Consider the following 17,822-nt stretch of genomic DNA (forward strand, 5'->3'; position numbering starts at 1 on the left):
GCCAGAATCCCAACCGGCAGGGACTGTGGTAGCCTAATGGGCTACTGATAGAGCTAAAGAAAGAGTAACACGTTAAGAAGGTTTGTGGACTTGAGAGATCCCTAGTTGGAGGCCAGAATTCCAGTGCAGACGGGTAGAGGAATAGCTGGGTTTCTGGATTGTTCATTTCTGTTGTTTTTTTAAAATGGTATTTGTTAAGTGTTTACTATGTGCGTGCTGGAGTAGATACAAGCTAATTGGGTTGGTCGTCGTCCATGTCCCACATGGGGCTCACAGTCTTAATCCCCATTTTACAGATGAGGTAACCGAAGCACAGATAAGTTGTGACTTACCCGAGGTCACACAGCAGACTGAAGGTGGAGCTGAGATTAGAACCCAGGTCCTTCATGGCCCATGCTCTCTCCACTAGGCCATGTTGGTTTACTCCAACCACCATCAGTCAGTCAGTCAGTCACTCAATAATATTTACTGAGAGCTTATGGTATGCAGAGCATTGAACTAAGCACTTTGGAGAGTACAGATGGTAGACTTGAACCCAGCCCCCAGGGAGCTTAGGATAGTCAGTTTTGATAGAATACTTACTAGACTGAAAGCCCTGTGTGGGATGGCATTATGTCAGAGCAGATTATATTGGGCTGAGCCCAATCGTGGACCATTAGATTGTGAGCTCCTTTTGGGATGGAAATGGGCTACTTCATTATTCCGTACTTCACAAGAGTCAAATACAGTGCATGGTATCAGTAATAATAATAACTGTGGTATTTGTAAGGGCTTGTATATGCCAAGCACTGTATTAAGTACTGGTGTGGATACAAGCAAATAAGGTTGGACACAGTCCCTGTCCTGACAGGGGCTCGCTGTCTCAATCCTCATTTTACAGATGAGGTAACTGAGGCACAGAGAAGTGAAGTGACTTGCCCAAGGCCCACAGCAAAGTGGCAGACGGGGGATTAGAACCCATGTCTTTCTGACTCCCAGGTCTGTGCTTTATCCACTATACCTTGTGCTTCCCCAATAAATGCTATTACTATGATTTACTACAATGGATCACTTTGTTACCAACTTCTCTCTGGAATAGAATAAGAGGAAAGTATGGGAGAGTTTATTTGCGCATGGAGTAAGTGGAGCTCAGGCATTTTGCAGATCAAGAAGTTTTGCTGCTCTCGACGGAGGATCACGCTAGGAGTTAAGTGACGCTCCCAGGCTATGCTTGGCTCTCATTTCCTGCACTGGGGTTGGAAGAGGGATAAAGGAGCTTAGAGTGGGATGCTTCAGTCATTGGTGGTGAAATGCAGTTAAAAAAAAATATTTTTTAATGGTATTTGTTAAGCATTTACTATGTGTCAAGCAGTGTTCTAAACACCAGGGAAGATACAAATTAATTAGGTTGGACACAATCCCTGTCCCACAAGGGGCTCACAGTCTAAGTAGGAGGGAGAAGAGATATTGACTTTCCATTTTACAATTGAGAAAACTGAGGCACAGAGAAGTTATGACTCGGCCAAAGTCACACAGCTAGCTGGAATTAGAACTCAGGTCATTCATTCAATTCATTCAATAGTATTTATTGAGCGCTTACTATGTGCAGAGCACTGTACTAAGTGCTTGGAATGAACAAGTCAGCAACAGATGGAGACAGTCCCTGCCGTCTGATGGGCTTACAGTCTAATCAGGGGAGACAGACAGACAAGAACGATGGCAATAAATAGAGTCAAGGGGAAGAACATCTTGTAAAAACAATGGCAACTAAATAGAATCAAGGTGATGTACATTTCATTAACAAAATAACTAGGGTAATGAAAATATATACAGTTGAGCAGACGAGTACAGTGCTGAGGGGATGGGAAGGGAGAGGGGGAGGAGCAGAGGGAAATGGGGGGAAAAGAGGGTTAAGCTGCGGAGAGGTGAAGGGGGGATGGTAGAGGGAGTAGAGGGAGAAGAGGAGCTCATTCTGGGAAGGCCTCTTGGAGGAGGTGATTTTTAAGTAGGGTTTTGAAGAGGGGAAGAGAATCAGTTTGGGGGAGGTGAGGAGGGAGGGCGTTCCAGGACCGTGGGAGGACGTGGCCCGGGGGTCGACGGCGGGATGGGCGAGACCGAGGGACGGTGAGGAGGTGGACGGCGGAGGAGCGGAGCGTGCGGGGTGGGCAGTAGAAAGAGAGAAGGGAGGAGAGGTAGGAAGGGGCAAGGTGATGTAGAGCCTCGAAGCCTAGAGTGAGGAGTTTTTGTTTGGAGCGGAGGTTGATAGGCAACCACTGGAGGTGTTTAAGAAGGGGAGTGACAGGCCCAGATCGTTTCTGCAGGAAGATGAGCCGGGCAGCGGAGTGAAGAATAGACTGGAGCGGGGCGAGAGAGGAGGAAGGGAGATCAGAGAGAAGGCTGACACAGTAGTCTAGCCAGGATAAAACGAGAGCCCGTAGCAGTAAGGTAGCCGTCTGGGTGGAGAGGAAAGGGCGGATCTTGGCGATATTGTAAAGGTGAAACCGACAGGTCTCGGTAACGGATAGGATGCGTGGGGTGAACGAGAGAGACGAGTCAAGGATGACACCGAGATTGCGGTCCCGAGAGACGGAAAGGATGGTCGTGCCATCCACGGTGATAGGGAAGTCTGGGAGAGGACCAGGTTTGGGAGGGAAGATGAGGAGCTCAGTCTTGCTCATGTTGAGTTTTAGGTGGCGGGCCGACATCCAGGTGGAGACGTCCCAGAGGCAGGAGGAGATGCGAGCCCGAAGGGAGGGGGAGAGGACGGGGGCGGAGATGTAGATCTGCGTGTCATCTGCGTAGAAATGGTAGTCTCTGATGATGGTCCCCTGACTCCAAGGGCTGCGCTCCTTTCCAGATCCTTCAGAGAACTTGGGGAGTTTGAAAGGCATTAATGCCAGAAAATCATAGACAAATTCAGAGGTATTTGACAGTGTGGCCTGGTGGATAGAGTACAGGCCTGGGAATCAGAGGACCTGGGTTCTTATCCCAGCTCTTCCACATTTCTGCTATGTGAACCTGGGCAAGTCACTCATCTGTGCTTCAGTTAACTCGTCTGTAAAATGGGAATTAAATTCCCATTCTCATCCCAGCTCTGCCGCTTGCCAGCTGTGTGACTTTGGGCAAGTCACTTAACTTCTCTGTGCCTCAGTTTTACCTCATCTGTAAAATGGGGATTTAAACTGTGAGCCCCATGTGGGACAATCTGATCACTCTGTATCCCCCCAACACTTAGAACAGTGCTTTGTACATAGTAAGCGCTTAACAAATAAACCGCCATTATTATTAATTAAATCCTATCCACTCCTTCTTAGACTCTGAGTTCCATGTGGGACAGGGACTGTGTCCAACCTGATAAACTTGTATCTACCTCAGTGCTTTGAACAGCTTGGCACATAGGAAGTGCTTAACACGTACCATGATTATTGATATTATCGCATGCCAGCGGGGAGTCTCAATGCCCTTGAGTGGCAGGAATGGAGAAGCTAGCTGCACTCCAGACAATGAAGGGTATTCATTCATTCACTTATTCATTCAATCATATATATTGAGCACTTACTGTGTGAAGCCCCTCTCAGGGTCACACCTGGAGAGTTTCCAGTACTCTACCAGTCTTGACTACGGGAGGGAGAGTCAAGCAGAGGCCTATCCGTTCCATTCCTAGCTTGGGCAGTGGCTAGCGAGTGGAAGACAATCTGCTACAAGTCAAAACTCACTTGTGCTGGGCAGCAGCACCACGGGAGAGAGTCGAGGGCGGAGCCTCAAGTTTACTCTGCAGAAGGAGGCAATGGTAAACCACTTCCATATTTTTACCAATAAAATTCTAGGGATATACTACCAGAAGGATTGCAGATGGAGGTAGAGCCTTCTGGGAAAGATGTGTCCATGGTGTCACTATGGGTTGGAGATGACTTGACAGCATGAGACCAGACTGTGTACAGAACACTGTACTAAGCTCTTGGGAAAATGCAACACAACAATGAACTGTGATATTCCCTGACCAGAACGAGCTTACACCCTAGAGGGGGAGAGACAGACATCAATACAAGTAAATAAAATGAAAGATAGCTCATAAGTGCTGTGGGGCTGGGAGGGGGTGAAGAGCAAAAGGAGCAAGTCAGGGCAGTGCAGAAGGGAGTGGGAGATGAGGAAAAGTGGGGCATAGTCTGGGAAGACTTTATTATTGAAAGTCTACCTCTGATTGGCCAGAGGTAGAATGTGGGCCAGGGGTCGATGGTGTGACAGGCAAGAATGAGGCACAGTGAGGAGGTTAGCAGTGGCAGAAGAGCGGAGTGTGCAGGCTGGGCTGTAGGAGAGAAGGGAGGTGAGGTAGGAGGGGGTAGAGTGATAGAGAGCTTTGAAGCCAATAGTGAGGAGTTTTTGCTTGATTTGAAGGTTGATAAGGCAACCACTGGAGATTTTTGAGGAGGGGAATGACATGCCCAGAGTGTTTCTGTAGAAAGATAATCTGAGCAGCGGAGTGAAGTATAGTCTGAGGTGGGGAGAGACAGGAAAATGGGAGATGAGAAAGGAGGCTGATGGGGTAATCCAGTTGGAAGGGGATGAGTGATTGTATTAACAAGGTAGCGATTTGGATGGAGAGGAAAGGGCGGATCTTGGTGATGTTGTGAAGGTGAGACCGGCAGGTTTTGGTGACGGATTGGATGTTTGGGGTGAATGAGAGAGCGGAGTCAAGGATGACACCAAGGTTGCAGGCTTGTGAGATGGAAAGAATGGTAATGCCATCCACAGTGTTGGGAAAGCCAGAAAAAGGACAGAGTTTGGAAAGGTTAGCACTAGAGGAGCAAATTGTATGGGCTGGGTTGTAGAAGTAAAGAATTGAGATGAGATAGGAGGGGGCAAAGTGAAGGAGTGCTTTAAAGCCAATGGTGAGGAATTTTTGTTTGATATGGAGGTGGATGGGCAACCACTGGAGTTTCTGTCCAAAGGGCGGTAAACAGTATTGTTCTCAGTACACTATATGGTCTCCGATATCATAGTGTGCAGGAAATGTGTCAGCTAATTGTTGTATTGTACTCTTCCAAGCGCTTAGTAGAGTGCTCTGCATGCAGTAAGCATTCATTAAATATGATTGAATGAAGAATTAGCTCTCCAAAGTTATTGGTCAGCCAAAGGCATATATCTGGATTTGTTCCATGCCTTCTATTGTGATTTCAGGGACAACATAACTCAGTGGTGGATCATGTTCACCCATTCTGAGAGCTTTTGATTTTCCTGAGCTCTCACCCACAGCGGCTTAAATCTTGAAGAACAATGAGGGAACCCCATAGCCCCCACCTCTCTGTAATTCTTAAACATAATTACAGATCAGGGGGGTAATGGGAACATAACTGATAGAATATTTAGATCTCTAGGAGGCGTTCAGTTCCCTATGCCCTACTGAAGAAATGATCAGAAACTTGGATTAACACCAAAGAGATAAAATACCACTTCTTCAAGTTAAGAATTTGGTCGAGAAGGGTCAGAGAACACCTGTGGTAGAAAGGGCAGGAAATGGAGCTGGTCCTAGACATTAGAGGCCTGGAGGATTACCCTTGCCCCTCCACTACACATTTTCCATCATATAATCAGAGCACATGGTCACACACACAGTGTAACATCTCCATCCAAACTGCTCTTCTGTTGAGCCAGGCACTCATCGCGTCATGCCTTGAGTGCTGAATCAGCCTCCTCGTTGACCTCCCTGCCTCCGGTCTCTCCCCACTGCAGTCCATATATCCCTCTGCCACCTGGATCATTTTCCTACAAAAACGTTCTTTCCACATCTCCCCAATCCTCAAGAAACTGCAGTGGCTACCCATCCACCTCTGCATCAAACAGAAACTCCTTACCATCTACTTCAAATGTTGTGTCCCGATTAGACTGTAAGCCTGTCAAACGGCAGGGACTGTCTCTATCTGTTGCCGACTTGTTCATTCCAAGCGCTTAGTACAGTGCTCTGCACATAGTAAGCGCTCAATAAATACTATTGAATTCAAAGACTCAATAATAATAATAATGATGATGGTATTTGTTAAGCACTTACCACGTGCCAAGCACTGCTCTAAGTGCTGGGAGAGATACAAGGTAATCATGTTGTCCCATATGGGGCTCACAGTATTAATCCCCATTTTACAGATGAGGCAATTAAGGCACAGAGAAGTTAAGTGACTTGCCCAAAGTCACACAGATGACAAATGGCGAAGCCAGAATTAGAACCCACAACCTCTGACTCCCAAGTCCATGCTCTTTTCACTGTCACACAGCTTCTCTATCAGCTCACTTCCTCCTATCTTACCTTGCTGATCTCCTACTGCAACCCAGTCTGCACATTTTGTTCCTCTGTTCTGTAGTCTCATCCACCTAGCCCCCTACCCTTTGCCACTTTCTCCCTTTGACCTGAAACTCCCTCCCAAACCATATCTGACAGCACACCAACCTCACCCTCTTCAAAACCCTACTAAAATCGTATCTCCTCCAATATGCCTTCGCCAACTTAAGCTCTCTTTACCCCTACTCCCTCTCCCTTTATCACTCGGGCACTTGGATCTGCCCCCTTTAAGCACTTGATATTCACTCCATCCTCAGCCCAACAGCACATGTATATATCTGTAATGTATTTATACCGATGTCTGTCTCCTCTTCTAGACTGTGGACTTCTTGTGAGCAGGGAATGTGTCCATCAACTGTGTTTTAATCTCTCAATCACTGAGTACAGTGCTGACAGCACAGGAAGCATTCCTAAATACCACTGATTGATCACATGTGACCATCAAATAAGTGCTTATTTAAGAGTGCTTCACCAAGACATAGCACACGTCTCCTGAGGCTGCTCCTTGACCAAGTGCTGTGGGCAGCTCGCCTCCAAAAAACTTCTAACCCTCCTGACCCTGCTAACAGATAATTGCCACCCTGACGCCCCTTCGAGAAGGGCAAAGGCAAGGTCATCTTTGACAGGTCACACCTCTATCACTTTGGAGAAGGGCAGTGATGCCACCATGTTTTAGGAGGGCAATATGTGTCTGGCCATCTTTGAGAGAAGCCACTTGGACACCATCTTTAAGATGGATTTGGTTGCCACCATCTGTTTCATGGCAGAGAAGCAGTGTGGCGCAGTGGAAAGAGCACGGGCTTTGGAGTCAGGGCTCATGAGTTCGAATCCCAGCTCTGCCACTTGTCAGCTGTGTGACTGTGGACAAGTCACTAAACTTCTCTGTGCCTCAGTTCCCTCATCTGTAAAATGGGGATTAAGACTGTGAGCCCCACGTGGGACAACCTGATTCCCCTATGTTTACCCCAGCGCTTAGAACAGTGCTCTGCACATAGTAAGCGCTTAACAAATACCAACATTATTATGGCGCCCTAAGTCAGTCAGTCAGTCATACTTATTGAGTGTTCACTATGTGCAGAGCACTGGATAAAGTGCTTGGAAGAGTGCAGCGTGGCTCAGTGGAAAAAACACGGGCTTGGGAGTCAGAGGTCATGGGTTCGAATCCGACTCTGCCACTTGCCAGCTGTGTGACTGTGGGCAAGTCACTTGACTTCTCTGTGCCTCAGTTACCTCATCTGTAAAATGGGGATGAAGACTGTGAGCCTCATGTGGGACAACCTGATTTCTCTGTATGTACCCCAGTGCTTAGAACAGTGCTCTGCACATAGTAAGCGCTTAACAAATACCAACATTATTATTACAATATAGCAATATTGTACAATATATACAATATAACAGATGCAATCCCTGGCCACAGTGAGCTGAGTCTAGATGGGGAGACAGACATTAATATAAATAAATAAATTGCAGATATGATGAGTAAATTAAAGGTATAATAAGGTATAGATGTAATAAATTATAGATAATTAATAATAGCTATAATGAATAAATTAATAATAATAATAGTCCTTGTTAAGCTTATACAAGTAGCCAAACACCGTTCTAAGTCCCACATGGAATTTACAGTCTTCATCCCTACTTTTCTTATCAGATAACTGAGAGAATGAGAAGTTAAGTGATTTGCCCAAGGTCGCACAGCAAACAAGTGGTGGATCTTTCACTCATTCGATCATATTTATTGAGTGCTTTCTGTGTGCAGAGCACTGTGCTAAAATCTTGGGAGAGTACACTAAAGCACTTCCCTGCCCACAATGAGCTTACAGTCTACAGGGGGAGACAGATGTTAATATAAATAAATATATTACAGTTATTTACATAAGTGCTGTGGGGCTGGAAGGGAGGACGAATAAAGGGAGCAAGTCAGGGTGATGCAGACTGGAATGAGGGAAGAGTAAAGGAAGTATTAATCTGGGAAGGCCTCTTGGAGGAGAATAACAATAATAATAATGTTGGCATTTGTTAAGCGCTTACTATGTACCGAGCACTGTTCTAAGCTCTGGGGTAGACACAGGGGAATCAGGTTGTCCCACGTGGGGCTCACAGTCTTAATCCTCATTTTACAGATGAGGTAAATGAGGCACCAAGAAGATAAGTGTCTTGCCCAAAGTCACCCAGCTGACAAGTGGCTGAGCTGGGATTCGAACCCATGACCTCTGACTCCCAAGCCCGTGCTCTTTCCACTGAGCCACGCTGCTTTTGTTAGAAGTGCCTTCAGTAAGGCTTTTAAGGGGGAGAGAGTAATTGTCTGTTGGATTTGAGGAGGGAGGGGATTCCAGGATAGAGGCAGGATGTGGGCAAGACGTGGGCAGCATGATAGACAAGATTGAGGTACGGTTAGAAGGTTGGCATTAGAGGAGTGAATTGAGGTAGAAGGGGGCGAGGTGATTGAGTGCTTTAAAGCCAATGTTGAGAAATTTTTGTTAGATGTGGAGGTAGATGGGCAACTATTGGAGTTTCTTGAGGAGTGGGGAAACATAGCCAGAATGTTTTTGCAGAAAAATGGTCCGGGCAGCAGAGTGAAGTATGGACTAGAATGAGGAAAGATAGGAGGCAGCGAGGTCAGCAAGTAGGAGGTCGGCAAGTAGGCTGATACAGCAGTTATGCTGGGATAGGATAAGTGATTGGATTGATGCGGTAGCATTTTAGTGGGAGAGGAAAGGATGGATTTTAGCGATGTTGTGAAGGTGGAACTGACAGAATTTAGTCATGTATTGAATATGTGGGTTGAATGAGATAGAGCAGTCAAGAATAGCACCAAAGTTATGGGCTTGTAAGACAGGAAGGATTGGTGGTGCCGTTTACAGTGTTAGAAAATGAGAGTCTGCAGAGAGGGAGAGAGATCAGAGCTGTATTTGTAGATTTGGGTGTCATTCACATAAAGGTGGTAGTTGAAGCCATGGAAGCGAATGAGTTTTCCAAGGGAGAAGGTGTACATGGAGCCTAGAAGGGGGCCTCAAACTGAGCCTTGAGGGACTACCCCACAGTTAAGGGGTGGGAGGCAGAGGAAGAGTCTGTGAAAGAGATTAAGAATGAGTGGCCAGAGAGATGGGAGGAGAACCAGGAGAACTGTCATCAATAAAACTTAGGCTGGATAAAGTTTTCAAAAGAAGGGAGTGGTTGACAGTGTGGAAGGTAGCTGAGAGGTCAAGGAGGATTAGAATGGAGTAGAGGCCACTGGCTTTGGCAAGAAGGAGATTATTGGTAACCTTTAAGGGGGTGAGTGGTTTCTGTGGAGCAAAGGGGACAGATGTCAGATTGGAGGGAGTCAAGGAGAGAATTGGGATTAGGACTCGGGTCCTTCTAACTCCCAGGCCTGTGCTCTAGCCAGTAGACCACACTGCTTTTCTAAGCAGCTATATGAAGCCACCCCTTTCTGGAATAGGGAAGCAGTACACATAATGTTTTGACCTATCTGGGGACTGAGAAGTTAAAGCCTGTGAACTGTACCCTCACAGTATATTACTCATCTGCCCAGTAAACAATCCACCATGCCAAGATCTACATACTGCTTTGCAACCTCTTCATATTTTGAAATTTCATTCAAATCACAATTGATCTACATCTTCAAGTACAAAGCAACATGACCTAATAGAAAGAACATAGGACTGGGAGTCAGAAGACCAGAGTTTTAATCCCAGATCTGCCACTTGCCTTCTGTATGAACTAGGGCAAGTCATTTGACTTTTCTGTGCCTGTTTCCTCTTCTCTAAAATGAGGATCAAATGCTTGTTCTCCCTCTCTCTCAGACTGTAAGGTGCACTTGGAATAGGGACTGTGTCTAATCTGATTATCTTCTCTCTTACCTCTGTGCCTGATACATTATTAGTACATTTATATTAAGCACTATGTGCTAAGCACTGCTCTAAGCATGGGGTTGAAGCAAGTTAATGTCAATCAATGGCATTTATTGAGTGCTTACTGTGTGCAGACCTTTGAATGAAGAGCTTGAGAGAATACATTAGAACAGAGTTGGTGGGTGTGTTTCCCACCTCTCCAACAAGTTTATAGTCTAGAAGGAAAAGTTAATTAGGTGAGTCAAACAGTGGTGGCAAAAATGGGATTAGAACCCAGGTCTTCTGACTTCCTAGCCTGTGCTCTTTCCCTTAGGCCATGTTGCTTCTCTGCCATCAGTTGCATCATCATTATTAAGTGTGGGGAGAAGTTGGAGGAGAATTTGGTAGTCCATATATTCTTTTAGACACATATGCAAGGAGGACATGAGTTCAATAATAATAATACTAATAATTGTGGTATTTAAGTGCTTGCTATACGTGTTGTGGGAGATACAAGATAATTCAGTTCAATTAAATCATATTTACTGAGCATTTACTGTGTACAAAGCACTGTACTAAGTGCTTGGGAGAGTAAAATATACCAATGAACAGACACATTCCCTGCCCACAATGAATTTACAGCACAGAGGGTGAAACAGACAGTAATATAAATAATTAAATAATAGATAATCAGAACAGATACAGTTCCTGTCCCACATGGGACTCCCAGTTCAAATTCCAGAAGCAGTCATGAACTTCTTCAAACTAAGATTTCAGTCCCTGGCCATTGTCAGCCACTTTCAGTCAGAGGCACTGACATTGCTAGTGGTGCAGAGCACATTAGGTGAGACGACAGCTAATTCCCTCAGGTAGGACCTGGGAGGCCTGTGGGAGGATCAGGGTGCTATATTATGGTGCTCTAAACTAAGCCCCCTCTCAGAATCACATCTGGAGAGTTTCTAGTACTCTATCATTCTTGGCTATGGGAGGGAGAGTTAAACAGAGGCATATCAATTCCATTCCTAGCTTGGACAGTGGCTAGTGAGTGGAAGGCAATTGGCTACAAGTCAAAACTCCCCTGTGCTGGGCAGCAGTGGCATGGGAGAGAGTCGAGGATGGAGACTCGAGTTGACTGTGTGGAAAGAGGCAACAGTAATCTGCTTCCGGATTTTGACCAAGAAAACTCAATGGTTCCACTACCAGAACGATTGCAGATGGAGGTGGGGTGTTCTGGGAGAGATATGTCCAAGGAGTCGCTATGGGTTGGAGAAGACTTGACAGCATAAAACAAGACTGTAAGCGCCTTAATAACGATGGTGTTTGATAAATGCTTACTACGTGCCAGGAACTGTACTAAGTGCTGAGGTGGTTATGAGGAAATCGAGAAGCAGCATGGCTCAGTGGAAAGAGCACGGATTTGGGAGTCAGAGGTCATGGATTCAAATCCTGGCTCTGCCACTTGTCAGCTGTGTGACTTTGGGCAGGTCATTTAGCTTCTCTGTGCCTCAGTTACCTCATCTGTAAAATGGGGATTAAGAACAGTGCTTTGCACATAGTAAGCGCTTAATAAATTCCATTATTATTATTTGGACACAGTCCTTGTCCCACATGGGGCTCACAGGCTCAAACTCAATTTTATATAAGAGGCAACTGAGACACAGAGAAGTGAAGTGACCTGCCCAAGGTCTCACAACAGACGAGTGGTAGAGCCGGGATTAGAGTTCATGACCTTCTGACTCCCAGACCTGTACTCTATCCGCTACACCATGCTGCTTCTCATATGCCATACTGCTTGGGTAGGGAACATGTCTACCAACTCTGTTATATTTTACATTACCAAGCACTTAGAACAGCGCTCTGCACACATTAAGCACTCAATAAAGACCACTGATTGATTTATTAGCTTAATTTTCCATTTTAGGAAAGTGTTTTTGGGGTTTTTTTTGTAAATTGTAGTTTGCTATAAACTTCTCTATGTCCCATTGAGTATCCTGTGAGTTCCCCATTATAATTTCATTAGCTTTCACTTGTTTCCAGTGCAGGGCCTCTAATACTGTAATAATAATAATAATTGTAATATTTATTAAAGGCATACTTAGAAGCACTTTGGCTTAGGGGAAAAGCTTGGGACTGGGAGTCAGAGGACCTGGGTTCTAATCAATCAATGGTATTTTTACTGAGTGCTTACTGTGTACACACCCCTGTATTAGCGCTGTCTAGTAGTTGCCTGCGGCATGACCTTGGGTAAGTCACTTAATTTCTCTGTGCCTCATTTTCCTCATCTGTAAAATGGGGACTCAATGCCTGTTCTCTATCCTACTTAGACTGTGAACTACATGTGGTACAGGGACTGTGTCTGACCCAATTGACTTGTATCTACCCCAGTGTTTAGTACAGGGCTTGGCACAATGTAATCGTTGAACAAATACTATTATTATTGTTATTTTTAAAAATATTATTATTGTTCTTACAGGGATCCTAAGACGTGTTGAGAGCATAAGAGATTTTATTTTGAGTAAAATCCTTTCCACCTCTACAGATCCTGATGGGCCTGTGGGTCTCTGCTGTTTTACAGGTTAAATGAATCATTCCAATTCTCCTTCCAGGCAGGTAAGTCTCTTTGCCTCACATATTAGATTCAGGGTGGGTAAGAAGACATCTTGATGTAAATCAGGCAAGGTGTCAGAGACTAGAATACTGATTCTCACAGTTTCCTCAGACTCTGAATCTTACTAGTCACAAGATGAGATACTCAGGAAGTCAGAAAAATGAATGGATGGAATAAACAATAAGAGTAATGGTATCAAGGGCTTTTACGTGCCCAAGCACTGTGCTAATAAGCATGGAAGGCATGAGGGGCATGCAAGATAATCTGATCATACACAGTTCCTGACTCACAAACTAAGAGATGGGAATTGCAGATATCTTATACCTGTTTCACAGATGAGGAAACGGAGGCACAGAGAAGCTAAGTGACTCACTCAAGGTCACACAGCAGGCCAGTGGCAGAGCCAGGATTAGAATCCAGGTCTTCTGACTTTTTGTCCCAGGCTGTTTGCCACTAATTCTTCTGGGCTTCTGCAACTCTTTCCTGTCCCTGTTGCAGGTGGACCTCTGTCTGAGAAACTTGATATCTGACAGTCCGTCAGGGCGGTTAAGATCAGCTGCCTGAGTTGGCTGCCAAGCAGTGGTTCGAAGGTGTTGCAAATTTCACTCGAATGTTTGGGGACCAAATCATGTCCCTGGCCCCCTGCCCTCGCCCCAAGCCTTGGCTCTCAGACCCAGAGGTCCTGAAAAAAGTGGGTCTCTGAGCAGACCAGGTTGAAAACAATGTTTGTTTTCAATAGTTACAAACACATTATATATGTTTGCTCTCTTGAGTTTGTATTTATCTAGGCAGGGAATACAAGGGTCATGGCTGGAGAAGAAGAAAGCTAACATATGGGGCTTAGGAAGAGTTGAACCAAGAATGATAGGAGACTTTGGTGCCTTGGTTCTAGGAATGCAGGCAGACCTGGTAATTAGGGGATACTCTTGTAGCATTCTATAAAGAATAAGCATTCTCCCCTGATTAAACTGTAAGCCCGTCACAGGGCAGGGACTGTCTCTATCTGTTGCCAATTTGTACATTCCAAGCGCTTAGTATAGTGCTCTGCACATAGTAAGGGCTCAATAAATACTAATGTTGGTATTTGTTAAGCGCTTACTATGTGCCGAGCACTGTTCTAAGCGCTGGGGTAGACACAGGGGAATCAGGTTGTAGAACTAGTGAGGCCTCAACTCATCCCAGCCTCAACAAATCAAGTGGAAATCACCCACTAGTAATAATAATAATAGTAATAGTTATTATGGTATTTTTTAAGTCCTTACTATGTGCCAGGCACTATATTAAGTGCTGAGATGGATACAAGCAAATTGAGTAGGACACAGTCCCTGTCCCACATGGGCTCACAGTCTTGATTCCTATTTTACAGATGAGGTAACTGAGACACAGAGAAGTCAAGTGATTTGTCCAAGGTCACACATCCACTTATGGCTTCAGGATTAGAACCCATGACCTGCTGACTCCCTGGCCTGTGCTCTATTCACTAGGCCATACTTGGGGCCAGTTGCTAACCACTTGCCAACGGTCTTCTCTTCAACCTGATTTGTAAAAATGAGTCTTTCCTACCAAAGCAAGTTTCTCCTTCCTATCTTACCAATCAGAGAAGCCACATGACCTGGTGGAAAGAACATGGCTCTGGGAGTCAGAGGACCTGGGGTCCAATCCCCGCTCGACCGTTCGTCAGCTGTGAGACTTTGGGTTAGTCGTTTCACTTCTGGATCTTAGTTTCTTCATCTGTAAATTGGGGATTTAAAACCTGTTCTCCCTCCCACTTAAATTATGAGCCCCATGTTGGACAGGGGCTGTGTCTGACCTTGTTCTCCTTTATCTACCCCAAGAATTAAGGCAGTGCTTGGCATAAATTAATGCTTAACAGATACCATAAATACTATAATGGTATTTATTGAGCACTAACTCTGTACAGCACAATAATACTAAGTACTTGGGAGAGTGCAATAGAGTTGGTAGACACAATCCCCTCAAAGAGTTCACAATCTAGTGAAGTAGTAGAGAAGCAACATGGTGTAGTGGATAGAGCGTGGGCCTGGGGGTCAGAAGGTCATGGTTCTAATCCTGGCTCCACCACTTCTCTGCCGTGTGCCCTTGAGCAAATAGCTTCACTTCTCTGGGCCTCATTTACCTCATCTGTAAAATAGGGATTGAGACTGTGAGCCCCATGTGGGACAGGGACTGTGTCTAACCTGATAAACTTGTTCTTCATTCATTCGGTCATATTTATTGAAGGTTTACTGTGTGCAAAGCACTCTACTAAGCTCTTGGAAAGTACAATTTGGCAACAGATAGAGACAATCCCTGCCCACAAGGGGCTCAAAATCTAGATGGGAAGAGACAGGCATCAAAACAAGTAAACAGGCCATCAATAGCATCAATGTAGATAAAAAGAATTATAGACATATACAAATCATTAATATAAATAAATAGAATTAAAAATACGTACATATATACACAAGTGCGGTGGGGGGTAGAGCAAAGGGAGCAAGTCGGGGCAATGGGGAGGGAAGGGGGAGCTGAGGAAAAGGCGGGGCATATCTGGGATCTTAGTCTTATTCTGTTATCTACCCCTGTACAGTGCCTGGCACATAGTAAGTACTTAACAAATACCACAACTATTATTAATTTTGCCACCTAACTCTTTTTTCTGACAGGGCTGCCTTCTCTCATTACCTAGACAGGTACACTCTGCCACCAGCCACCTCCCTTGTTGTGTATTACCTGCCACTTTGTATGTTTCATGCTATGTCTCCCCTCCGTTAACATGGACAATCAAGACCTAATGGTTTCTATAAATTCCCAGATGTATCCTCTAACATATACCATCCAACAGGGAGATTTACTGGCATAAAATCATCCCATACTCATTTGGCACTTCATTTAGGCAGAGTATATAAAGTGTTGATTAAAGAATCCGTAGTGTTGGATCTATACTACTAGGATAAGCCTCTCTTAACACTCTGTTTATATGCAGCCTCGCCTAACAAATCTTCCAGGCAATAAGTATGCTTCCAGCTCTTTCCACATGCTTTTATTACGTGGAAAAGGTGTATTTGATTTTTAAAAAATAATATTTATTAAGTACTTACTATGTGGCCTATATGTCAAGCACACTGGGTAGTTTCAGATCATCAGGTTGGATACAATTCCTGTCCCACATGGGAGATTAAGATTTAATCCCCATTTTATAGATGAGGACAATGAAGCCAAGAAAAATAAAGTGACTTTTCTGAGGTCACACAGCAGTCAAATGGTGGAGCCACGATTAGAATTTGAGTCTTCTGATTCTCAGACCTGTGCTCTTTCAACTAGACCACACTACTATTTGCCGATGGCTGGAAGAAACAGATCCTGAAGGAGTTTAGGGCTAGTGCTGAGGCAAGGTTATACTAGGTATATTTTTAGTTTCATTAATATTCTTACATAATAATAATAACAATTATGCTATTTGTTAAGCGCTTACTATGTCCCAGTCACTGTTCTAAGTGCTGGGGTAGACAAAGTAATCAAGTTGGACAACAATCCCTGTCCCATGTGGGCCTCACAGTCTTAAACCCCATTTTACAAATGAGGCAACTGAGTCATAGATAAGTGAAGGTACTTGCCCAAGGTCACAAACAGACAAGTGACAGAGTAGGGATTGCACTTGAGTCTGATTCATTTTTAGGTCCTGGGCTTGTGGGCTTTTGTCAAGGGGCCTGGCTGGTTAATGTCAGATCCTTAGTGTGTGTGTCATAGGTGCTGAGGGGCTTAGATTTTCTATAAAAGCACAAGGAGGTGTTCAGTTCTTGATTATTTGCCAGTTGCTGGGAGGACACAGGAGTTGCACAGATAAATGAAATCCAAAGGCACTCGAATTGCTTCTCTTTCTGAACCAGAAAGATCTGCTGCTTCTGTCCATTCCCCTAAGCTGCCTATTTTAGAGGTACAAAGCAACAGTGAATTGCTCAAAATGCAGGTAGACAGAGGACTATGGCAGCATGCCTAGTGGAGAAGCAACGTTGCCTAGTGGATAGAGCTCAGGGCTGGGAGTCAGAAAGATCTGAGTTCTAATCCTCTCTCTGCCACTTGTCTGTGGGGTGACCTTGGGTAAGGAATTTATCTTCTCCATGCCTCTGTCACCACAGCTGTATAATAAGGATTAAGGCTCTGAGACCCATGTGAAACACAGACTGTGTCCAACCTGATTAGCTTGTATTTAACCAGTCGCTGGGTACAGTTCTTGGCATGTAGTAAGTACTTAACAGATGCCATAGAAAAAAGAAGAGCACAGAAGAGCACAGAAGAGAGCAGAGTTGTGATCTGGGCTCTACAACTTGTCTGCTGGGTGATCTTGGGTAATCAATCAATCGTATTTATTGAGCGCTTACTGTGTGCAGAGCACTACTAAGCACTTGGGAGAGTACGGTTCAATAGAGTTGGTAGACTCATTCCCTGCCCACAACAAGCTTACAGTCTAGAGGATAATAATATTGGTATTTGTTAAGCACTTACTACGTACAGAGCACTGTTCTAAGAGCTGGGGTAGATACAGGGGAATGAGGTTGTCCTACGTGAGGCTCACAGTCTTCATCCCCATTTTACAGATGAGGGAACTGAGGCACAGAGAAGTGAAGTGACTTTTCCACAGTCACACAGCTGACAAGGGGCAGAGTTGGAATTCGAACCACCTCTGACTCCCAAGCCCTGGCTATTTCCACTGAGCCAGGATGTCACTTACTGTCTCTTTGACTCAGTTTGTTCACCTATATAAGTGTAATGAAACGACTCCGTTCTCCCTTCCCCTTAGACTCTCAGCCCTCTGCCAGGGTCAAGGACTGTGTGCAGTCCGCTTATATTTATCTACCCGAGTGCTTAGCACAGTGCTTGATGCATAATAAAGCTTATAATTATTATCAGATAGGAGATAATATCCACAATCTGAAGAAGCAAGAGTTGACTGTGACAAATCATAGTTCCCGAGCCCTGAAACTGAAAATTCCTAGACACCTTTAAGATGTTCAGATCCAAGCTGGATAGATTTAGTTTTTCCTTCTGCATAAGCAGGTAATTTAAGGAACTT

General features: G+C 44.8%; 2 non-coding genes across 2 annotated transcripts; both read left to right on the plus strand.

The window, feature by feature from the left end:
* The first annotated feature begins 3,547 nt into the window (after positions 1-3,547).
* Positions 3,548-3,685, plus strand: LOC114815679. Its single transcript, XR_003763482.1, has one exon. It is a non-coding gene; the product is annotated as a small nucleolar RNA SNORA7 (small nucleolar RNA).
* A 7,388-nt stretch (positions 3,686-11,073) lies between these two features.
* On the plus strand, positions 11,074-11,211 carry LOC114816560. Its single transcript, XR_003764349.1, has one exon. It is a non-coding gene; the product is annotated as a small nucleolar RNA SNORA7 (small nucleolar RNA).
* Positions 11,212-17,822: the final 6,611 nt, after the last annotated feature.

Source organism: Ornithorhynchus anatinus, chromosome 1 (genome assembly GCF_004115215.2).
Source record: "Ornithorhynchus anatinus isolate Pmale09 chromosome 1, mOrnAna1.pri.v4, whole genome shotgun sequence".
Classification (NCBI taxonomy): Eukaryota; Metazoa; Chordata; class Mammalia; order Monotremata; family Ornithorhynchidae; genus Ornithorhynchus; species Ornithorhynchus anatinus.